The sequence below is a fragment of the Carettochelys insculpta genome, chromosome 6 (assembly GCF_033958435.1).
Source record: "Carettochelys insculpta isolate YL-2023 chromosome 6, ASM3395843v1, whole genome shotgun sequence".
In the NCBI taxonomy this organism is placed as follows: domain Eukaryota; kingdom Metazoa; phylum Chordata; order Testudines; family Carettochelyidae; genus Carettochelys; species Carettochelys insculpta.
This window is the reverse complement of record NC_134142.1, coordinates 89,502,814-89,527,349: the sequence shown is the minus strand read 5'-3', so window position 1 is coordinate 89,527,349 and position 24,536 is coordinate 89,502,814. Positions and strand designations below refer to the sequence as shown.

General features: G+C 43.7%; 1 protein-coding gene across 5 annotated transcripts in view; it reads right to left on the bottom strand.

Annotated features, from left to right (window-relative positions):
• The window catches only part of TSPAN18 (tetraspanin 18), a 189,507-nt gene that overhangs the window by 68,798 nt on the left and 96,173 nt on the right, over positions 1 to 24,536 (bottom strand). For all 5 annotated transcript variants that reach the window (XM_074997536.1, XM_074997537.1, XM_074997539.1 and 2 more), the window contains exon 2: positions 20,527 to 20,595. The gene's annotated coding sequence lies outside the window, so the exon portion shown is untranslated. The remainder of the gene's footprint in view (positions 1 to 20,526; positions 20,596 to 24,536) is intronic.

The following is a 24,536-nucleotide window of genomic DNA, read 5'->3' as shown; positions in this document are numbered from 1 at the left end:
CCTAAAGAACCTTGATATCACCAACAGGCAGCATATTAAGCTTCAAACACAGCAAATGCCTCTTTCACAACAGATCCAACAGTCCCACCCCACTATTTTTTGACCTTCAACACTGTGTCTGTGCATAGCTCAGCTTTGGAGTAATCATATATGCTGTTAAAGGCCAAGTGAGGCCTTTATAACTCCCCACTCCTCCATGAGTTTAGTGTTTTCAGTGAATGTTCTTTTAATGCTGTGGATAAATATGAATGAAGCTAATCCTTCAACTGCAAAACCCATACAACTTAGCACTAAATACTTAGCTGCTTTCTGTAACCTGAAACTCGAATTTGCTTTCCATCATACAGTCTGATATTCTATATCTTAGCAGACGGGTGCTGAGCTCTGTTCAAATCTATACTGCGCCTCCACTAAGCTAATCCATCATCACCACATAAATCACTTTTAGGGAAAACTGAAAAATTTCTGTCCGCCAGGTGGATTGTCTCAAAGAAACAAAAATTGATTGTGGATGATAAGATTGGAAGGTGCTCCAGTGATATCACAGAACAGCAGCAAAAAGCCAAGAGGCTATGCCTCAGTAGAGCTGTAACATTCCACTTCTGCCACACAACTCAATGTGTGGGGCGGGGGGGGAAGACTATTCTTAACAGAGCCCCTGGGAACAAATATATCTGTGGCTAGGCCACATCTGGTGGGAAAGCCATCATTTTAAACCCAAACTGGCTCCCTTATACCATATCCCTTTCATTTCAATAATCGATGGTATCAGAAATGTTGAAGCTTGAAATTGAGGCTACAGATTTTTTGATTTTTTTATGCTAACAAAGATAACCAGACATTTAAAGGTTCTGGAGGTATTTTTCCTCAGGTGTATGTCTTTTTTTTAAGGCTTCATATTACTTCCTCCATTTGGACCAATACGTGAAGGAATATTACATCTTTGGAAAGATTAAATAAAAATCCCGTGGAAAGGCTTTTTCAAGACCTTCATAAAAGAGAACTAACTATAACCGCCAGCAAGAGCTCTACAGAAACTTTTCTTTGAAATAGAATTAAGATTTTTCAAAATTATGTGCATTAAAAGACCTCCTTTTTATTTAAAATATACAATACTATAGACACGTGATTGCACAGTTCATAATAATATGGGATGCCATTCTGGGCATCAGTTAATAAAAAAGCAACTGCAGGAGTAAGCTTACAGAAAATGTTAATGTTCGTGAGTAATTCCTTAAGTGTGCATAAAATAATCCTCTTTCATTCAAATATCAATAGGGACCAGCTGGTAAGGGAAGAATTTCAGTAGTTATCAAAGAATAGATAATGTTGGTTTTAAAGTATTTCTTAGTTTTTAATCAGAGCCAGCTGCTACGCAGTCTAAATACTATTTATCCTCATTATGAAGTAAACCCTGCTTTGGTGGAGAGGTAGGTCTGTTGTGATAACTCCTTACCCCTTCAAAAGACGTCATTCAATCGAGTCTTGCTCCTCACCCAGAAGTATCTAGATAGATAAGAATTTTCTCTCTCCTCTGGTCTAATTATCCCCTGAAAACATGGCTCTGTCCATTGTGAATAACTCTTAATTTTACTAGCAACTGGAATGAAGATTCATTTCTCACACCCATTCATTCATTTTCGAGATGATGACCTTCTTTTGCCTACCATCTATATCGCAGTAAAATCTAGGAAAAGCAAAAGTATGCTACTTTCAAATAGGACAAGTTGGGTGACATGGGCTGCTGGCCAGATCCCACCTTAGTCTCATGGGTTGAGAGATATTACAACTAAATCCTGACACTTAGAAGTTTCACCTGTATAATTATTTCAGTCACTCCTGTATTTTTTAAACAAAAATAGATATATTTGTAAATGTCCTGGAGTGGACATAATTTTACCAGTATAAAGGTACCTTTTAGTTACTTCTCTTCTATACATGAATGAACTATACTAGTCTAAGAATCTTTAGATTAGAATAAACTAGAATAGACTAGGGCAGCTGTACTTCTTTTAACCATGCCACAACTGGTACGTGTAGACAAGCCCTGAGGGTCCCACTGTTTTAAATTTGTTTTGTGATGAGAATTTTCAGAACCTAATGTACGTATCCTCAGCATGAGGCTTGTAGGTTCATTATACTCTGGGAAAAAAAAAGAACAAAGGTTTTATGCAATCTGGTTTTCAAATATCTACTCAATGAGTCACTGGAGGCCTCGCTCTCCAATACCTTGCATCATGTGTAGTCATTCATACATGTGCAAAAGGAATGCAAAGCGGGTGAAAAACATTACTTATTCAGAATTCTCTACTCATGTCACTGGTGGCATTTAAATCCATTTTGCATAGGTGTAAACGACAATATAAAGAGCTAGGTGTCAAGGACTAGGTCCTAGACCTCTCTGAGCCATTTTTAAGCTGGTATTGCTGAGCCGCCTCTGCATCTTCCATGATTTTCATACTTCCCACAGTTTTGTCTCCTCAAGTGTCTAGGATATTAAGCTTAGCCAAAGTTGCTTGCCCCTCAATGAATAAAAGGCATTCTTTGTGCAGTTCTGGACTGACCCTTCAGTGCCTCAATGCCATCCATTAGATATGACCAAAAATGTGATGAGGCCTAAGTTTCTTCTCATGCTTTGATGAAGACAACAAAATTGAGAGGATTGCCAAGTGGGGTAACCTAAAAGCTTTAGGGAAGATATGCTTCAATGAAAGTTCAATGTAGAAACTTTTAACCTACCTATATAGCCTATAAATATTCTAAGGCCCGGCCCTGAACCCACTGAAGACTATGAACCCAATGTCCTCAGTCTTGTATTGTCATTCATCCAGGGCAAAATGACTTTAAACTTTGCAGACAAGATTAAGAGCAATGGTAATTGGACCATACAGGAACGTGACTTTTTTTTTTTGTTTATTTTTCTTTCAAACAAAGAGAAAGACCATAAACTGGAAATTGGAACAAGCCAGGAAATGATTAAGTATTTTGTGGGAATATTTTTGAAGGGGGGGGGGGGGGAAAAAAGTAAAACCTTTCTCTTCTGCTGGTATTTTTCAAGGAAATCTTCTGGGTTTTTTAAAAATGGAAAACTACAAAAAAGTTCTTGGTTTTCCAAAAAAAAAAAAAAAAAAAAACATCTGAAACCTTATTTGTGCATCAAAACTGGAACATTTCAAAATAAATTTCAAAAGGCCATTTTTCATCAAATTTTGTTCTTAAACCAAACCTTTTGACCAGCTTTAATCCGAATTCAGCAAAACAGTTAACCACAGAGAGGCATTAGAACAATTTTTAATAGAGTGGGTGCCGGAAGCCATTGAACAAAACTGCAAGTGTTGTGTATAATGGAAACCACTTCATGTTTGGGGTGTGACAGCACCCCGAGCATTCCTAGTTGTGGCACCCTTATAAGCACATGTATATTTGCTTTGTTGAATGCGGGGGAGGTTATCAGTGAAGTGGTTTGGTCAGTCATATAAACATTTAGAAAATAAAAATGTTACTTCTTGCAATAGTTAGCTGAGCCCCATGTGGGTATCATACTTATGCATTGCCTAGCCACTGTTATCTGTATTACATATCCGTGGAGCGCAAACAGCAGTTTCATGTTTAAGAGAAAACATTTCATTTTAAATATTCAACAGCTGTGCTCTTCTTAGCATTGTTCTGACACTACCTCAGCGAGATGGAAGCTAGTTCGCAGGTGCCTGGTACATGTTACCCACAGTTCCAAGCATGGCATCTTATAAGGGCTTGCAAAAGGAGGTGGCTTAGAATTAGTACCTAAAATTAAAGTCTTTTTCTGGAGATATCAAGAGGGTTAGCTTTGCAAGTGGCACAATGTGCTTCACCCAGCGGGAGCCTGGAGAACAAGGCCCTGAGCTGCCAGGGCACACTTTTATCATAAAGAGCTCAATACGTAGAAATAATAGCAGAATAAAATGAAGCTTTGAACTTACAAGATGCACCAGGTGGGTTTAAATGCCCCTACCCGCAGGTGCACTGAGCTTAATTCAGCCACTACTCTCTCTGCATCCTCTTAGCTTGTGCTTACATACATGGGGGAATTGGGAAGCAAGGCTGCACTGTATCCAGGCAACAGGCAGCACTGAATGGTTTGCAAATCCAGTTCAATTCGTATCAGGACTAGTCAGGGCAGGTCTCCACACACACCTGACAGAGGAGATAATTTTCAGTTTTGCAGCTTAAAAAATAAAAAAAAAACCAGAATAAATCGAGGTTTCCAGCTCTCTTCTGAAGAAGACAAACTCCTGGTCCTTTTCATGACTATTCATTATTCACCAATGCTGCCAGCTGATCCATTAAGTGTCATTAAAAACACCATGTGCTTAATCATTCTTTTATTTCACAATGAAAAACATTTTCTCCTTTTAGATTCTGGTCCCTCTGGTGAGGATCCTTCAGAGATTACTCACCATATAGGACATGTTCTCAATTTACCAAGTTAGGATTTTGTCACACAAGGGCTATGTCTACACTAGCCCCAAACTTCGAAATGGCCACGCAAATGGCCATTTTGAAGTTTACTAATGAAGCGCTGAAATGCATATTCAGTGCTTCATTAGCATGCGGGCGGCCGCGGCACTTCGAAATTGACGCGCCTCGCCGCCACGCGGCTTGTCCCGACGGGGCTCCTTTTCGAAAGGACCCCGCCTACTTCGAAGTCCTCTTATTCCCAAGCGCTTTCCCATATTACGGGTTTATCCATGGGGAATAAGGGGACTTCGAAGTAGGCGGGGTCCTTTCGAAAAGGAGCCCCGTGGGGACAAGCCGCGCGGCTGCAAGGCGCATCAATTTCGAAGTGCCGCGGCCGCCCGCATGCTAATGAAGCGCTGAATATGCATTTCAGCGCTTCATTAGTAAACTTCGAAATGGCCATTTGCGTGGCCATTTCGAAGTTTGGGGCTAGTGTAGACACGGCCAAGAAGGGGGTGCACGCCAAAAGTTCTAACAGTGACACATGGGGACTGGGTAGATGCATGTCGGCATACACTCGTGCCCATAGAGCTTTAAGCATTAAGAGAGTGGAAAACTTAGGTAAAAACAATTGCTCACTTATCCTCACAGTCAGTGGCAGTTTTGCCATTGACTTCAGTGGAGCCAGGATTTCACCCATGCTGGTTTGGACAAGTTTACTTGGGGTGTTCTTGTCTTACTTCTATACTACATGACCCCTGTATTTGAGGAGATCTGCATGTGTCTCACTCTGAATTTGCCAAGGGAACTTTGACAAAAGATTAAAAACCCACGATAAAGTAACAGGCTATGGTGAAGCAGTACTCTTTAAAGCAAGCTGCTTGACAAACCACTTTACACTAAGTCCACTGAGTTCTCTGCTGGTGTCCACATTCAGGGTCTACAGCAAGGAACCCATAAGTCAGTAGCTCTCAAGACATCACCCCTAGCATATCTAATTGATCATAAGGGATTGGCTCATTGTTTCCAGCTGTCAAATTGCATTAGAGAGAGCTAAAAACAATTTTCCTAATATTTACCTTCTGTGCAAAGAACTGCTGTGGCTGCCACTTGGGTGTTACAACTTTGTGAAGGGATATGTTAGCATGCATGGGATGGAAGCCAAGCAGGAAATAATATCGCTATTAAGATGTGAGCCATGTTATGGAAAAGCTTGAGAACTCCAGCTGCAACATAGCACATGATACCACACAAGTTCCAGTGAACAAGATGTAGAACCTGAGAACATTTCTAATCATTTCAATTCTGATACACAGTCTGAGTCAAGATTTATTTTTTCAGGTTGGAAATGCTACAAACACAGAAGACACGGACACACACAGATGCTAAACTCAGGAGCAGTGTTTGGAGCTGGAAATTCTCACAGCCCTTGCATGAGATTAGGGGGCTGGCTGCATTGCTTTCTTTGGAAAGAATTTATGGAACCTCTGAGGCTGGTCAAATGTCCCCGTTTCCTCTCTAATAGCAGTAGTAATTATTGTGGGAGACAGTACTGCATAGAGTTACTAATCATGGGAAAGCAGCAGGAACAAGGATATTTCTTTTAATACAGCATCACCCCCAGCTGAACTGCTGGGAAATTAGGCACGGCAAAGAAATAAGGCTAGCTCTTTACTCCTTTGTGAAGTAATACGGTGCATCAGTAGGGACGCTGATCAAAGTTCACCTCACATTGGTGTCAGCAAGGAGACTGATTCATGGTTTGCAAATCTGATTATAGCCATAGACAAGCCTCTCTCACTCCCGGAAGAAAGACCACATTCACCCCATGCCTTATGTTGCTCTCAGTGGCTTCCCAGCACCTCAGAACTCCCTAAGAAATCATCCTATTTAACCAAGCTAGCTCGTTAGCTGCCTGGAGGAGGTTAGCAGAATATGCATCGAGTGGGCAATCAGGCAAGTCTGGACTCTCAATTGCAACGTGTCCAATGATTCACAAGGCTGGCGGAGGGTGTTTCAGCTGTGCTGCCCCACTCTACCCAGAACGTCCCACACACTTAAAAATCTCACTTGGCCATTGGATTGCTTCCTCTCTTTCAATCCGTCCCATCCCCCACGCAGCAAGCCATCTCTGTAAAGGATTTTGAACCATCAGAGAGAGAAGCAATAGAAAGACAAATGCTGTTGCTGGAGTCAGGACTGAGTTGCATGGCAGAGTGGGAGGTGTGGCTGCTGGAAGGAAGACTGAGCGACAGGAAGCGATGTAGGTCAGGGTTGGGTGTTATAGGCCGAGCTGTGGGAGATGGGAAGGAGCTCAGGCCTAGGGTAGCAAGAAAGGTTGAGGTGCATTGGCAAAGCTACAAAGGGCAACTTGCATAGCACTTTCCCATATTACGGGTTTAATCCAGCAAAAGTGCTGAGCACTCTGACCCCAAGTCAGCAAATCACTTAAATAATCCCATTGATTTAAACAAACAGCATTTCTATGCTTAAACATGCACTGAAGTGCTTTGACATACCAGGGCCATGTCACAGGTACCATTTGTGGTGGAGCCCGTGCGTTGCAGGTACCTCCCTACAACTTTCATGTAGGAGGTGGGTTCCCAGGCAGAGCTCCTAGCTGTAGCATGGGTGTTGGTGTGGAATGTGAGCTCTGCAGAGGAGAAGCGCCATTAGATCAGAGTCAGTATTTTGTTTTACAGAAAGAGAAAGGGCTGGAAATTGTCTGTAAAACATGAATCCCGCTGCAGGGAGAGTGGTGCTGAAGGGACAATACAAGCACCTCAGAACAAACCCAGCCAAGCCTGGGGATCCAAGGTTACATTCAGAAAAGAATGGGCCAAAACCCAGGGAACAGCCAGCAGTGGCGCAGAAAGGTTCCCACCCTACCTGGGGTATTTACGTGATTCCATCACCGTAATAGCTCCGTGCCTCAGAACGTCTAGCCTTTTTCTCCTAGTTAAGATGGCTCAGATACTTATGTACGAAAGGTATAAATACTGAGCACATGTTAATATTACAAGTGGAGGTGCTGATGGCAATAGAAGAATATGAGACTGACCATGCTTGGTGAGACTAAAGGTCTATCTAGTCCAACATCCTGTCTTCTAACAGTGACCAGTGCCAGGTGCCCCACCGAAGGAATGAACAGATGTAAACATCAAGTGATCCATTTGCTGTTGCTCATCCCCACTTCTATCAAAACAACAAATTATTTTTTAGTCTTTAAAGTGCGACATGACTGCTTTTTTGTTTTGATAGAATACAGACTAACACAGCTACCTCTCTGTTACTATTCCCACTTCTGATGAGCAGGCTAGGGATAACATCTCTGCCCATCTAGGCTAATAGGTATTGATGGACCTATGCCCCATGAACTCATCTAGTTCTTTTATAAACCCTGTTATAGTTCTGGTCTTTACAACATCTTCTGGCAAAAAGTTTCAAAAGTTAATTGTGAGTTGCATGAAACATACTTCCTTTAATTTGTTTTGAACCTGCTACCCATTAATTTCATTTAGGGACCCTCTAGATCTTGTGCTACGAAAAGCAGTAAACAGCACTTCCTTATTTACTTTTTCTGCACCAGTCATGATTTTATAAACCTAAATCATATCTCCTCTTAGTTGTCTCTTCTTCCAAGTTGAGAAGTTCCACTCTTATTAATCCCTTCCCCTATGGCAGCCATTCTGAACCCCTAATCAGTTTTGCTGCCCTTTTCTGAATGTTTTCCAATGTCATATATTCTATGAGATGGGTCGATCATATCTGCACACAGTGTTCAAGATGTGGGCATACCATGAATTTATTCTATTGCCTCTATATATTTTTGTCATTATCTATTTCTTTCTTAATGATTTCCAACATTCTGTTCACTTTTTTGACTGCTGCTGCATATGGAGCAGATGTTTTCCGTGAACTACACACAAGGAATCCAAGATCTCTCTTCCTTGTGGAAACAGCTAATTTTTAGACGCCATCATTTTGTATGGCTGGCTAGGATTATGTTTTCTGTATTTTGTTGTCCAGTCACCCACCTGTAAGAGATTCTTTGGGAGCTCCTTGCAGTCTGATTGGGACTTAACTATCTTGAGTAGTTTTGTACCATCTGCAGATTTTACCACCTCACTATTTACTCTTTATTCCAGATTATTTATGAATGTTGAATAGGACCGGGCCCAGAACAGATGCCTGGAGGGATATCATTATTTACCTCTTTCTCCATTCTGAAAACTGACCATTTATATATATCTTTTTTTTCTTATCATTTAAATAGTTACCAATCCATCAGAGGACCTTCTTCCCTCTTATTTCATGACAGCTTACTTTGCATAAAGACCTTTCGTAAGGGACCTTGTCAAAGGCTTTCTGAAAATCTCAGCATACTATATTTACTGGATCCTTCTTGTCCACATGTTTGTCAATGCCCTCAAAGTAAATAGTGACAATAATAAATCCGTGAGGCAGGAGTTCTTTTTACAGAAACCAGGTTGACTCTTCTCCAATAATTCATGTTCATTTTTATGTCTGACAATATTGGGTTTTTTTCAACTGCAGTTTCAACCAGTTTGTCTGGTAATGAAGCCAGGATGAGCAGCCTGTAATTGTCAGGATCACCTCTTGAGCCTTTTTAAAAGCCGGCATCACATTTGCTGTGTTTCCGTCATTGAGAATAGAGGCTGATTTAAAATCATAGGTTACAGACTACAGTTAGTAGTTCTGCAATTTCACATTTGAGTTCCTTCAGAACTTTTGGGTGAACACCATCTGGTCCTGGTCACTCATTACTATTTATCAATTTGTTCCAATTTATGTGATTAAGAACTAGATTTGACCCATCAACTTTCTTTCAAGCCAAAACACTGCCCAGAGCTCCTGTGCCTGTTTATTTTACTCTCCTGCCTGCAGTGGCCCTGAAATACTGCAACAATCTCAATTTTTTTTCTCAACTTCAAAAGAGGGAATTTTCTTGGTCTTTGGTTTTACATGTTCTCCTGCAAGAACTGCAACTTAATCACTGCAGTGTTGTGTTTAAAAGCACCTCCTATAAAGTAACTTGCCTTCAAATGGAAGGGAAAGCAGTGTTGCCAGCTCTCATGATTTTGTTATGAATCTCATGATAACTATTTTCCTTAAAGTCCCAGCTGCTGGAGTCCAGTGGATATGTCATTATTTCAACCTTCACTCAAATAAAAAATGAAGTTCTAGCACTTGTAAGTATGGAGAAAGCTTCAATATGAGGCCCCAGAACACCCTAAATCAGGGGTCTGCAACCAAAATAGCGAGAAGAGCCATTTTTTCATATTCAGTTACCAAATCAATACTTCAAGAGCTGCAACGCATGTGAATACAAGACAGTCCTCAGTAAGTAACATCAAACCATACTTTTTGTAAACCCTATTTTAAAAACAATGCACACACAATGATTTGTCCCAGTTACAAGTTTTAAGTTACTTTCAGCCCTGGGTTAGAGAGCAAATGAGGAAAAGGAAAATGCTGCATCTGGGGATAGGCTCTTAAGCAGGAAGGAGTAATGGCATCAACCCTCCACACCAGTGTCGCTCAATCTTTATTTTAGTGCCCCCTTTTTAAAAAAATTATAACTATCCCCAGCCTACCCCCTCCTACTTTAACCCAATTCCCCATCCCCTCCTCCAGAGCCAGGCACTTGCAGCCCCCTCACCCCTGCTGTAATCCAATGCCAGTGACTCCCTAGAGCCGCTGTTGCCACCACCGTTGCCATGCAATTCTCCCTTAAAATACTGGGGCTGGATGTGTGCACGCAGTCGTGTACATCACCCCTGTGGCTCCAAACATTTTAGTGCTCAAAGAGCCGTGAGCACCTTGGGCAAGCGTACTCCCCCAGACTTCTCTTGTGCCCCACGGTCAGCAACCTGCCAGCAGAGTGGGGAGCCTGCCTGAGGTGAGCTCTGTGGCCAAGCCTTGCCTGGGGGGCTCCTGTCAGGGTGGCGAAGTAGACAGCCATAGAGGAGTCAGCGGTGGCAGCATCCAGAGCTGCGAATGGCTCCTTAAAGAGCCACATGCCGCTCCAGAGCTCTAGATTGCCCACCCCTGCCCTAAATGTTCAAAAAGCTGAAGGCAAATAAAAAGACCAACACTATTATTTTTTTCATAGTCTCATGATTTTGCGGGCCTGATGCGTGATTTTTGAACATTTGGGGTTGGCAATGCTGTAAAAGTGACCTAAAAGTGACCATTTTAAGGTCAGCTTCTAGTTTATTTTTCGCAGTGGAGCAATGCTACTATTAGAGCCTAGTGGGTCTAATATTTATTTCATACTTTTTATGTATATAGGAATTAGACACAGTGCTCCCGTCAACTAATTTCTAAGTAGGTCCTAGAATTATGGTTAAAATTGCCCCATCCCAATCTGACATAGCACCTCTGTCATTCAGCACCATGCAGGATCAAGCCGTGTGCTTGGTGCTACTGAATGTCACCAATCACTCACTCACACATTCAAAACAAAGAGACAGTGCAACATTTAAAGGAATGTGGCACAAATCAGCTCACACAGGACAGAAGCACAAAGGAACACTGATTGATTATGCCTGGCGTCCTCTTCCCAGATCTTGCAAACATTCAAGTAGTACATGCCTAGGGTATGCACTGAAGAGCTCGTGGGAGCATTTGAAGAACTCATGCAGCCTTGCCACGCCTTTACAGACTCCCTGCCTGACAGGCGTATTTTAAATGGTTTGTGATGCACAGAGACCTGAATCCCCATTACAAACTACATTCTCTCCCTTCATTTTTCCCCATAAATCAAGCTCAGGCCCCCAGATCTGCGGGGTATGTGTCCTTTGGTATCCATACAACATACATTCCTCACAGCTTGCATCAGCAGCTGGAGAATGGGAGAGGGAGATTCCTCATTTGATAAAATGCACCAGGCAAGAAGTAGGCAAATTAAGAATGACATCATCAGGAGGTCTGGCAGTGACAGGTAACAACTCCTTCCCTCCTTCCTTTGGCCCCTCTTCCTCCCCCCACCCATCCCCCTGTGCATGCTACATAAACCCTAGATTCTAACTATCTGGGGTGATCATCTGAAGAAGTGATTTTAGTCATGAAAGCTCATCGCCTAATAAATTTGCTAGTCTTTAAAGTGCTACGGGACTGCTTGTTAAGGGTGGGGGAGGACGTAATTTTATGGTTGGCTGAAGAAAGATCTTTCCCGTATCTCCCTAACGCACTCATGGTGTGCACGTTGAGTGTGTAAGGGGTACATTTGCTCCCCACCCCACCCCCTGTGCACCCCATGCATCGCTTATGGTGAGATTATTCATACTACAACAGCATCCAGAGACCCAGATGACTTTGAGCTCCATTGTGGTAGGGCCTGTATTCTACAGATATAGTATGAGAGGAGCTTTGCCCAAAAAATTAGAATATAAGGAAACAATACAGATTCTGAGAAAGTCTGAGTATTAGACCTGTTTAAAAATGATGCTTCCTAAATAAATTACCAAAGAATTTTCATTCTACAAGTTTCTAAAAACAACCACCTAAAATGTATAATTTTTTACAGAAAGTTTGTGTGGGAAATATTTGCCTATTTCTATTATTCCACCTATTTTTCTCCCCTCTCATTTTCCATGTTGTCATTGAGAGTATAAAATAGAACAGAATGTCAACACCCTTCCTCTCCCCCCCTGCAAAAATTCATTTTCTTGTTTCATCAACAATGTGTGTGTGTCCGTATATAAAAAACGGAGTTAAAACTAGTGTAAAATAATTTATTTTCAATAAAAGGCTGTTCTTCAGTTAAAAAATCCTTTGACCAGCTGTAATTATTATCCCCATTTCAGACACGGGAAGTGAGACTCAGAGAAATTAACTCCCTTGCTTGCCCATGGTCTCACAGGAAATCTGTAGCAGAACTTGGAATTCAGTTCCCATCTGCCTTGTCCAAGTTCAGTACCTTAAAACAAAAGACCACCTTTCTTTACTTGCCATTTCTGCGTGTAATAATTATTAGTGACTGCTCATTTGAGCTTCTTTTGAAGCTGGAGAAGGCTCAGCGTTTCAGATCCCAAACTTTGTTCTGGTACTCCTTGACACACGCCCCACACTGCTGCCTCTAATTCTTGTCTGCTGTTAAGCTAAGTCCCCATTTACAGTCTTTTTTTTTTTTTTTTTTTTTAATTCACACATCAAAAGCAAATCTTTCTGCTCGGATCACAAACTAAGGACTCAAAGCCGTTATTAGTTCTCTGAGTGACAGCAGCCCTGCAGCTTCCCCCAGAATGCTACATGATGTGACAGAAAGCTCTGCTTTCCTATGCTGTCACTTTGTGTTGTGTCAACTCCTCTTCTCTTGATAAAACACTTTGTGCAGAATATAATCAGACATGATATGATTTTATTAACAATGTGGGGCTGGAAACTTCGTCCTTGGTAATAAAAGGTTTCCAGAGGCAAATTACTTTCTCTGCCTTCACTTCCATTCAAAATGTCATGACAGGTCCCAGTTCCATCGGCAAGAAGATGCACCCAAACTATCTCCAGAGCATGGGTGGCTGATAACCGCGTGAGAGTCAAGAGCTTATGAAAATCTTGTTGGCCATCAGAGGAGACTGAGCACGTACTCCATTTAGGGATCCTTCTGAAGTGACTCGGTCTCTGCTCTCAGCTTTCATTCATATAAATAGTATCTAGCTATCCTGGCTGCAAAGAAAACCACACAAATGTGCACTTATTATAAGTGCAGAGGTGGTCCACATGAGTCTGCAAAGAGCCTGGAAAAATAGCTCTTGGGGGTCATAATTGTCCCATTTATCGCAATAATTCGACTGTCAACACTGTTAACTATTTCATTGCTCCTGAAAGAAACATGCATGAGAACCACAATTCTGCACTTAACTGTGAGCAATCACGAGGTCTCATTTTGCTTCTGTACATGGGGGAGGTCAGCACTTGTTCCTGCCAACCCCAATCAAGGAGGAGCTAAATCCAAAGTCTTCAGCAGAGCCCATGTGTGCAGTCAAGTCCCACTGAAAGACTGTCATAAGAACATAAGAATGGCCATACTGGGTCAGACCAAAGGTCCATCCAGCCCAGTATCCCGTCTGCCGACAGTGGCCAATGCCAGGTGCCCCAGAGAAGGAGAACAGAAGACAATGATCAAGTGATTTATCTCCTGCCATCCATCTCCTGCCCCTGTACTGAAGGCTAGGGCACCATACTTTACCCCTGGCTAATAGCCATTTATGGACATAATCTGCAAAAATTTATCGAGCTCTTTTTTAAACCTGTCAAGCTCAAGTCACCCAGTGAAGCTTAGAGAACAACAGCAAAACTATCTACTATAAGCAAGTGATTCATTTGGTGACTCTCATGAGCCAAACAGTACCAAAGTTTTGTCCACTAACTCAACCCCTTGTCCACACAGAAATGGGGAATAAGCCCCTTACCTGCACCCCTCCCCCACTTCAACTAACAACTTCTCCACTCTCATTCCATTTTATAAAGCCAATACTTGTGCCGCCTCCCTGATCCAGCACCCTTGGGACCCGAGCAGTCCCAGACCATGGATTTTGTGGGACTAGAGGGGGTCAATCCCCTGCTGGCCTCTGATCCCACTTCCTGGCTCCCCTACTGGCTGGCCAGCTCCAGGCCACCACTCTCTGGCCCTATCCTTGGCTCCCCAGCCTTGTCTTTTTCTGTAGGACCCCTCAGATTCTATAGGCCCCTGTTGGACTGATCTATGAATTAACACAAACACACAAGTGTGCCTCAACACACCTTACTAGTCTCAGAGAAATTCACTCTTCATGGTGATTACAGGTGACCAACAATTTTTGCTTGAATTTATTTATTTTTCTGGCCTCTCTTCTCAAGTGCAATGTTCACAGGTTTTGGAAATTTCTAGTTTTTCAACATAAAATCAACAACTGAAAAGCTGTTTTCTAAAGCAACCACCTGCCCAATTTCAGGTTTACAATGAAATACACCCACCCATCCACCCTCTGCCACCAATCAGTGCAAATTTTAAAAAACACAAAGCGAATATTTGTTTCTTTCAAAAAATGTCATGGAGACGTTTTCTATTTTTAATATGTTCTAATCACAATACTATAGAATAAGGTTACAACTGAATACTGAAATGTGAAGGTCATGAACGGATCCCTGAAAGCTATTTCAAGAGCTTTTCACATCCTAGCAGTTGGTTCAATTCACACCACTGAAATCAGTACAGCCTCAGAAAAAGCCAGAATGACTGGCAAGACGAGGAAGCTGCACCTGAGGTGTTGGGGAACTGCATTCTGACTGTTGGTAAGGAGGGTGGAGGAGTACCAAACTCACACATAAGCAGCTCCAAGAACTGCCTACCCTCCAAGTTTTTTAAGCTGATTACACATTTCCCCCCTCCATGATCTTCTGCTCTTTCCAAGAGTGAAGGGATTCAGATTTGCTTATGCTAATATTGCTTTGAATGTGGTTTTACGTGCATCACTTACATGGGTTTGTTTGGATTGGGGCTTATTTCTTCAGAGCACGTGATTCTTGTTCATCAGCAAGCTAATCCTGCCCAAGAAAACACAGCGATCTTCTCTCCACCTGCCACCACTGCTCCTTTGTGAATGCACATGTCCTCCTGAGCTTGCCTCATTCATCCATCCCCCGCTTGTGATTGAGCAGGTGCCACTAGTCCTCCTCAGCATTTCAAAATTGTTCTGGGCAGGCTAGACAGGCCTCAGCAGCTAAGCATCACAGCTGTCTGCAATTTCTGCTGATTGTTCAAACACTCTGCCTCTCTTCAAAGGAAAGGGATAGGGTATGCAAACATTATGGCTATAGCTATGCAGAACTGAGTTGAACTCTTAGCTGGTTCATACCTCTAATCCCACATCCTGCCCACACAAAAAAAGAAAAAGACGTATCCCAGGTTTGGAGCCCTGGGTAGCGGACCAGAAACTACCTATTGGGCAGTGAGGACACAGGCTGAGTCACTCCAGTGCATGCAGTCCACTAATGACCTTCCCATAATACTCCTGTAACAAGATATGCCTACCGTGTAATGTTCCCTCCTGATGTAATGTGGTCATTCTCTGCCTCTCTTTCCCTTTCCTTAGAACTGTGTAAGGCCTCCACACAGCCCAAAAGGGTGTAAAAAAATTCCTCTGCTGACGCTCTATTTTGTTCAATACGAATAAACTTCAAATAGAGTTCTCCCCCCTTGGCCCAGGACTGCACCGCTGCCGTTCTGGGGGCCTCTGCTCTTCAGTCCTGAACTCTCCGGTCTGCAGTCTCTCCTGTTGGCTCAGGGAGTGCACAATCCCCCCTCTCCAGGGCTTGAGGTCTCTTGGAGCTCCCGTTTCTTAGGAGACATTCTCTCTCCGAGTACCTCCCTGCAACTGAGCCCCGATGGCTTTTTATCTGACCCAAGTGGACATTATTCTATTAACTACCCAGATGGACCAGTTCCCCTTAAATTAGCACATCGTGGGTAGCCTAGGATCAAATTCTGCTTTAAGAAGCCAGCAACGCCATGATATCCCCTTAAAGGAAGGGCAATTTCTCCCACCATTGACACATCTGAAGAAAAAAATCTGCAAGCATCTCAGCTCAAAGATCAGCAAAATATGCACACACAGAGGCAAGTGAAGAACTTCAAAAAGATCTCAGCAAACTGAGTGATTGGGCAGCAAAATGGCAAATGAAATTTAATGTGGGTAAGTGTAAGGTAATGCACATTGGGAAAAATAACCCTAATTATACGTATAATATGATGGGGGCAAATTTAGCTACAACAGATCAGGAAAGGGATCTTGGAATTATAGTGGATAGTTCTCTGAAAACATCCACGCAGTGTGCAGTGGCAGTCAGTAAAGCAAATAGGATGTTAGGAGTAATTAAAAAAGTGATAGAAAATAAGATGAAGAATATCTTACTTCTCCTATATAAAACTATGGTACGCCCACTTCTTGAGTACTGCATGCAGATGTGGTCTCCTCACCTCAAAAAAGATATATTGGCGTTAGAAAAGGTTCAGAAAAGGGCAACTAAAACGATTAAGGGTTTGGAACAGGTCCCATATGAGGAGAGGCTAGAGAGACTGGGACTTTTCAGTCTAGAAAAGAGGAGACTGAGGGGCGATATGATAGAGATATATAAAATCAAGAATGGTGTGGAGAAAGTGAATGCAGAAAAGTTATTTACTTGTTCCCATAATATAAGAACTAGAGGACACCAAATGAAATTAATGGGTAGCAGGTTCAAAACTAATAAAAGGAAGTTTCTCTTCATACAGCACACAGTCAACCTGTGTAACTCCTTACCAGAGGATGCTGTGAAGGCCAGGACTCTAACAGAGTTTAAAAAAAGAGCTCGATAAATATTTGGAGGTTAGATCTGTAGATGGCTATTAGCAAGGGGTAAGGTATGGTGCCTAGCCTTTTGTTGAAGGCGGGAGATGGATGACAGGAGACAAATCGCTTGATCATTGTCTTCGGTTCACCTCCTCTGGGGCACCAGGCATTGGCTACTGTCGGCAGACAGGATACTGGGCTAGATGGACCTTTGGTCTGACCCAGTATGGCCATTCTTATGCTAGATCAGTGAGAGCACCGTAACACAGGTGGGGCTTTGCCATGATAACGCTCAAACCTGGGTAAAGCTACCCTGCGCTGCTCACACCCACAAGTCCAATACCAGGTTAACTCTGCAATGTAGACACAGCCTTAGGATACCTCATCACTGCTGAGTTAGCCTGAGGTCTTCCCTTAACTCTCCACTCCTCCAACATTCAGAACCTTCTCACTTTAATTAAGGGAGCTTTAACCCCAGACTTTGGTCTGGGTGCCAGTCAACAGGGTTAATTCTGCAGTGAAGACATACCTTATGCTGTCACTGGGGAAATGGGGTTGGTCCAGTGCTAGCAGAAGTAGCCTCTGTCACTGAATGGACCAGAGAGAGCACAAGATGCGCGGGCAAGTAAAATGGCCACAACTGGAATAAGACACCAAATTGCATCACCTAAGACATAAGTTTCGAGTCATTCTACAAACAAAGTCAGGGTTGGGGAGGCATCCATGGTCTTCAGTGTTAATCTGACTGCTGCTTCCCTTGGAAGCTGAGGATATAGGACTGCTTCTGTCCCCTTTCACACTTCATTTGTTGCACTGGTTGCAACTCAGCTGAATTGTGTAACAAGCAATGCTTGGCTCACGGCACTTCGCTGAGCTTTGTAATGCCTCCAAACCCAGCCTTAATTCCACTGGAAGATATGCTCCCCCCTATCCCAGTGAAAGTGGAGGAACACTGTGCACACAGATGGCAAGTTCTTTGCCTAGGCAGAACCTAGTTACAACAGTGTCCAAGATTCTGGAAATGGTCATTAAGGAACTGTATGCTGGGAGGGAAGAGAAGAGGTTTTTAAGTCCCAGCTTGACATAGTCATGGATGGGATGATTTAGTTGGGGTTGACCCTGCTTAAGGCAGGAGGCTGGACTAGATGACCTCCTCAAGTCCCTTCCAGCCCCACGATTCTATGATTCTACGAAACTGCAAGTGGGTCACTGTGCTAATGTCCTGCCACCCACTCATTTCCAAAACAAGATAAACTGAAAGGGAAGAGGACTGGATACAAACAGGATGCAGGAAAAGTCATAGGAGCAGCCTTTGCTCCTAAGACCGAAGCCAAGTTTACACATGATTACTGAGTACAATCAGCTCTACTGTAACTAGACGCCCAAGGTGAAATCCATTGCATGTACTGTATTGGCATGAATACCCATACAAGCACATGCACACACAGGATACTTCTCTTTGATCTCTTGTCTACGTAGTTCGTGCACAAAACAGAAGAAATCTCTTGAAAGAAGCAGAATACAAAAATGTTTTGATTTAGTTTTACAAGGTACTGTTTTTGCTATCTGCTTAGCAGTACTCTGTGTGGAGTCTCAAACAACAGGTGAGACTGGTGGTGGACTGAAAACAAGAGACTGTATTTGTCCCCATGATCCATTTCCCCTGGTGTGAAGTTTTTTGGGGATTTTGGTTTTTTGGAGGGGGTGTTCTTGACCGCACTAAAAGGGGTCAATGGTTCCCAACCAGAGGCATGCACCTTCTGAAAGCAACATGATTAGAACAGTAGACCCCTGAGTTATGCAAAGGTTGTGTTCCTGGGCAACCTTGCATAACTCAAATTTCATGCAAGTCAGGAGCAGCTGGGAACCAGGCAGCAGCCTGGCTCCTCACCACTGACAGGAGCCAGAAAACTGACCAGCACATCAGAAAAAGGGAGTTCTTATGAAAACAACCAACCAAACAAACAAAAACAGTATTAGACAAGCCCTGAGAATGGGAGAGCACATGTGGCATAGCCTATGCAATTCTTCCTAGGACAGCTGAAACTCACAAAGGAGTTAAGTCTGGCAGGGATACTTGGGAAGGAAAAGCCACGCTGCAGATGTTGTAAAGCTCCACAGATCATTACATACTGCTTCAGTCACCACTTTCCCCTCCTCTAAGACATGCTACAAACAGACGTGCAGCAGCCAACTCCAAGCCGAAGTCAGCTGAAAACAAAAATGATTATGGCATTTAAAAAAAAATCAATGGGTAATGTGGCTTTGGACACACCAGGCAACTCTTCTTCCCCTCTAAACACTAAATCCACGTTCCTCTATCCCCAAGGCTTAGAAAATGCTGTTCTGATGAGTACCATCATTATAATAAAATTTTATAGACTATATTACATTGTCTTGGCCAATAAATCATGGTATCAATAGCTTACTCAGTGTTTAAAGCAGCCAACATGCTTTAGAAAGGAAGTGATTGATCCAGCTACTGAAATTGGCCCCAAACCTCCCAATGACATGAAGGTAGAATTTTGCTCTTTGCTGCCAGAGGGTAACACAGCTCTGCAGTTTTTGCTCCCTGGATAAACAGAAAAAGGAACACCTGGGTAAAGGGTGGAAAACAGGCTGACTACCAGGAAAAGTGTCCCTCCCAGAAGATCACTTAGGCTGCCAAACAGTTTCTCAAGGGTAATGCTAGGGCGTCTCCTCCACTGGATTGTCTAAAATTAGATTGGACAGTGTTCTGGTGAGATCTTCATTGGCTTTTGTGGGGAAGAAGGGGTTATATAAAATGATCTGTTAGGGACGTTCCAGCTCTAATTTATCCAGTTCTATGTTCAACTGCTTCTTCCAGCAAGTCCCTTCAGTACATACTGCCAGAGGCTACAGAATTTATTTAAGGAAGGCCTGGGGCCAGTATACAAAGGGACACAGAGATCCTCCAGCAATGTCAAACTGAATGCAAGGACAAGTTCAAACAGAGCAGCCAACTTGTCTTCGACGGAAACTGAAATTCAGCTCTGGGTCCAGCACCAGTGTTCCATTGCCATAGACTCCAGTGAGAGAAGACAACAGGACAGTTTTGCATTCTTCTTTTGTCTCCAGCAATATTGTCCTTCCTATAGGAATCTATCATGCAACTCTCTGCCTTTTCAGGGCCTGAATAAAGATGGATAAAAACGCACCTTGTTCGTAAGGAGAAAAGTATGTGAGTACAGGCAGATGCAAGATGCTCAGCAAAGGACACCAAAGTTTACGGTCCAAATCACACACCCTATGCACACTCACACTAAACCAAACATAGCTAGTGGAGACCTGTGGTGCTTCTAACAAGGAGCTGCATGTGACAAGCCTTCACATGTAGGGCAGGAAATGGAGTCCTCACATCACCGGCTACTAATTGCATCTGCGGTGGTCAGGGGTTAAGAGGGAAGTAAGCAGATTAATTAGATGATTAGACTTTGGAATGGTGTCTCAAGAGAAATAGGGAGAATCCCATCACTTAAAAAGAAGACAGGGCAATACTGCAAGGGAGCTGTGTTGGCCTATCTGAGGGTTAGGGGGTAGAATGAGAAGACACCATCTTTTCTAGCTCCAGTTTCCAGGAGTCATCATAATGCAGAGCTTCACTCCTACATCTGTGCGCTGGTGCAGTTTCTCTACAGACAAAATCAGGGAAGATTCTTCAGCTGAAGGGGGCACAGTGAACAAGCACTGCCCCAGACAGCCTCAGCCCTGTTGACAGAGCTGCCACCCTTACCTGAGTGTTCCCCAGTAAGCGTGCATCAGTCAGGATCCCCGCCTTCAGCAAGCTGCTGGGCTGGCCGACCTGTCAGGGACAAAAACAAACCAATCAGACTGTCAGGAACTGGAAGAAGATTTCAACCTTCATTTCATCACTTCTGCTTACACGGGCACAGGTTAAAAGTTCCTTGTGTGCCTGAACGCGCTCAGTGAAGAACACAACACTTTAGTAGGCATAAACGTAGCAAATTCCTTCAACGGGCAATCTACTCTCGCTGCTCAATGCCATGCCCAAGTAGCCAGCTTGGGCCCAGTGGCCCTGCATGACTAAGGAGAAGGCAGACTCTGTTGACCAATACTATGGAGCAGCAACAGAGTTGCTTCACGTCTGTTACCAACTCTTCAGGAGCAGACCAGCCTCCCCACAGGTTACATGGGGTTTCACAGCTAGTGCATTCACATAGTCATGGATTCCCTGGCCCCAGGTATAGAGCAACCTAGAAAGAGGCAGCAAGGAGGAAGAACAGCAGCAAGGCCAGCAGAGGAGGAAAGGAGGACACCATAAATGAGGTCCAAGGCGTAGGCTGGGGAAGATATTTGAAAGATGGAGAGGAGAGTTAAAAATCAATGGGGTGGAAGATGGAGCAAAGGCAGCTATGGAAAGAGGGAGTGGGATGATCTGACTGGGTGAGGAAGAGGATGTTAGCAGTGGTGTTTCAGTGCAATGGAGTGAAGTAACAGGAATGAGGAGGAGTTTGGAGGGGAAGAGGTGATAGTGATCTGGGGACAAAGCTTTTGCCAGAAAGGAAAGGAGAGAGCAAGTTTACCATCTGTTGGGAAGAAGTGACAAATTTCGCAATGGTCAGCACGTCTAGGAAGTTACAGAGAGTGGAGTCAAAAATGACCCCTGCATTGTGAAGTTATGTGACCTGGAGGAGTCCTGCCCTCTGCAAACATGGAGTCGGGGGTTGGGAGCTCATTTTTATCCAGGTTATATTAGAGGTGCTAGCAAGCCCACAATATGTTACCTGGGTCACAGGCGGACAACTACAGCACCCTCCTTCACCCCTCCCCACACCACTATGACCCAGCACCCCCAGCCCAGAGTCCCCTCCAAAGAGTGGAGACAGGAGTGGAGCCCCAGTGGTGGGCTTGGTGGTACAGACCCCAGAGCCTTGTGTGTAGTCCTGACCTGCCTCCACTGCTGCCCCATGATGTGTGGGGCTGGGTGACAGCCCTAACCCTGGACCTTGCTGTGTGGGGGTGGGTGACAGCCCTGACCCCACCGGTGTTGTGCAGGCCAGGTGGCAGCCTTCAACCTGGACTCCACTGCTCTTTAGCTCACCGCTGGGCCCCAACTCTATGTGAACTGGACCATGAGTTGAGAACCATTGAGACAAAGTGTCTCTGGGATGATGTGAAGAGAAAGGGAATCCTAGGGCAAAATGCTGTGGGACTTGCAGAGAATGGAGAAGGGAAACTGCCAAGAAGATGCTGACAGAGTCATTTAGAATCAGAAGCTGAACCAAGAGTGGAGACGACCGGCAAAAGGCGAAGGAGGACGGGCTAGCAGGGAGGAAGTGGCAGTCAGCAATATCGAATGCCACAGGAAGTTCAAGGAAGAGGAGCACCGAGGAATCAACCACAGGCATGGCCCAGGGACAGACTGTTTAAGACCTTTCTGATAGTGATGTGGGAAAGCGGACTGGCAAGTGTCTGGCTGTGTGTTTCAGAGAAGTGGTAGTTGAGAAGAGGGCAGCAACCTGGTAGGGCATGTGTAGGGAGGCAATGAGAATAAGCAGAGACACCAGCCGGGAGGGGACAAGGAAGAGGAAGTCTAGATAGTGAGTAAATGACAGACCTTGTAGTCACTGTCTGGGGTAAAGGAGGAAGGGCCCTTGGGAGAGGGGCAGATAGAGGAAGATCATACCAGATCTTCTCAGTCTTTCCCTTGAAAAGTGAGCAGGACATTGGGCAGAGAGATGATCAGCAGGGCAGAGCAGTTTCTCTGCAGCTCTCTCCCTCTCTAGGGTCTGGCTTGCACTCTCACAACGGACAGGCTTCAGACAGGAACTAGTGCCACACAAACCTATGCCCGAGAGAGACAAAAAAGCAGTCCTGTAGCACTTTAAAGGCCAACAAAACAATTTATTAGGTGATGAGCTTTCATGGGATACACCCACTTCTTCAGATCTGGCTTCTCTCTCTCCTCACTTCCCCCCCTTCACCACCCCTTTCCTCTGACTAGCACGACTCTGGCATCCCCAGGGCCCTTTCTAGTGCCAGATGTCACATGCCTGTCTGGGGTTTTAGCCTCTTACAGCACAGGAGGCCAGCGTGTGTAATAAACACATTCCCAATTTAGGAGAAAAGACAGAAGACAAGCTCCATTCAATCACTCCACAGACATTCCCGGTGGGGGCAGGGCACAGCACAGCACACCCCCATTCCCTGTTGTGCTGACTGGATGAGCCAGCCAGCATGAGCTAGCACAGCATTTATTTAGCTAGCCAGCAAAATGTAAATGTCATTAGTGTTCAGCAAGCTGGTGCACGGTAATGTCATGCCAGGCTGCGTTCAATTAGATTCCTATCATGCACACTGGTATCAGTGTCCCCTGCCCTGCAACACCTTTGCCTTCCCCAGTGGTATATCATACTTTCCAAATGTAAGAAACTAGTTGGAAACCTAAACTCTAAATATTGGTACTGGGTCTGACACAGCCACATATGTGACACTGAATCCCTCCCCCCCCCACACACACACGTCATTAATGCAGCATTCACTAGCATGGTAGCATAGTCCCTTGGCGTGATGGCTATACAAACAGTCAGAAAGTCTGTCTTCTGTTCTTGGCTCTGACACTGGTTTGCTACATGACCTTAGGCAAGTCAATTAGGAACATAATTTCAGCCGAATCTCCCCTGTGGTTTTCACATATGTACACATACATACTTGCTCCCGCACTTCATAGGCGCAAACACCTAAAGCTGCTATGTATTCCAAACAGATGCACCTAAGCAAGTGCTAGACTGTTTACAGGAAGAGAAGAAGTATGGAAATGAGTGCAGCTGTTCGCATGTACGAAGTGTAAGCCTAGGCACTTGCATATGCAGTTTTGTGCATGCACATGAGTAGATTGATCATAGAAATCTACCACTTTAATCTCTTTAAACTCATTTCTTCAAATGTACAATAGGGAGATTTCCTGCCTTTTGGGAAGCTAATTCATTTGTGTTTATAAAGTGAGACTATCTGATTGAAGGTGTCGTAGGGAGGTACACAAATTACTCAGAGTCATCAAAAATTTTATCAGGTGACATTTTTAGTAATAATTTTCCCTTGTCGTTATTAGGAAGGTTCCTCGTAGTTAATGACTGTTCATTGTTTGAGACCATTTCGACCCATGAACCACTAGAAACAAGCACAGGACTGTACTATATAGTTAGGATCACTAATGCTATATTTTGACTTGTGTGTGTTGCCAGGAGAGGCATTTATTCATGTACATTCAGTCACCTAATCACAGAATCATGGGGTTTAGGAAGTTTTCCCTGAGATGTAATCAATCAATCGCCTGTGCTGTAGTTTGAATACATTCCACCTTGTCTTGCCATTTCTTATAAAAGACAGAAAGTTTTCGCCCTCTTTTTATGGCAGGTTTTCAAGTATCTGAAGATGCTATCACAGCCTCCCCATCCAGATCCTCTTTTTCAAATGAAATAACCCCAGTTCCTTCAGCTTTGCTCATGTGGCTTGCAGTCCATTCCTTTAACCATTTTTGTCATGCCCCTTTGGATCCTTTCCACTTTCCCCACATGCTGCTTCTCTGTATTGGTGACCAAATTTTACACAGTACTCCAGGTGAAGCTCAACCAATGCAGAGTATAATGGCATTATGAGTACCTGTGATGTGTATGCTATGCCTCTGTTAATGCAACCTAGAATTGCATTTATTTATTTTTTTTTGCAACACTATTGCATTATTGACTCATGTTGAGGTTGTGATCATCACAATTCCCAGAT